Source organism: Lactuca sativa, chromosome 5 (genome assembly GCF_002870075.4).
Source record: "Lactuca sativa cultivar Salinas chromosome 5, Lsat_Salinas_v11, whole genome shotgun sequence".
Lineage (NCBI taxonomy): Eukaryota > Viridiplantae > Streptophyta > Magnoliopsida > Asterales > Asteraceae > Lactuca > Lactuca sativa.
In genome coordinates, this window is record NC_056627.2 from 271,589,615 (window position 1) to 271,590,307 (window position 693).

The following is a 693-nucleotide window of genomic DNA, read 5'->3' on the forward strand; positions in this document are numbered from 1 at the left end:
TAATACACTTTTATTATTTCAAAACGGGTTACAAAGGTCAACCTAGACTATTACATTGCTACAAATGGCAAGCCCGAAACACAGGCGTTACATACTACAACTATACTATTGCATTATTAGGTACACTACCTAGTGTGTTTACTAGTTAGGTTATGATAAAATCAGTTTTATAAACTTAAAACTTGAGCAATTAAATATATACATAAAAACACACATCAATATATATATATATATATATATATATATATATATATATATATATATATATATATATATATATATATATATATATATATAATTATTATTATATACAAAAACCTTAAACTTTGATCGTGTACACGTGTAAAAATGTTCTTCCACTCTCAGGCTATTACATGCACTCTACAAAGCTAAACATGTGGCTTCTTCCCCGTCTCTATTATCTGCTCCGTAATTCAATCAAGTTTTTAAGGCAACTGCATACCAATATCTCCATAACTGCTTCACCATTATCTCTATCATCTCACCACCACTTTCGTTTATTTCACAAAAACGGTGATTGAAGAGCCAACATCTACCATCACTTCCCATTTTACCTCTTTTTCTTCCTCTTCCGCTACATGTTCAAAACGTTTCTTCTACCTACCTCAATGCCAATTTCCCTCAACTTCATTCCTTCCTTCAACTTTGAAGACGATGATTGAAGAGGCACAT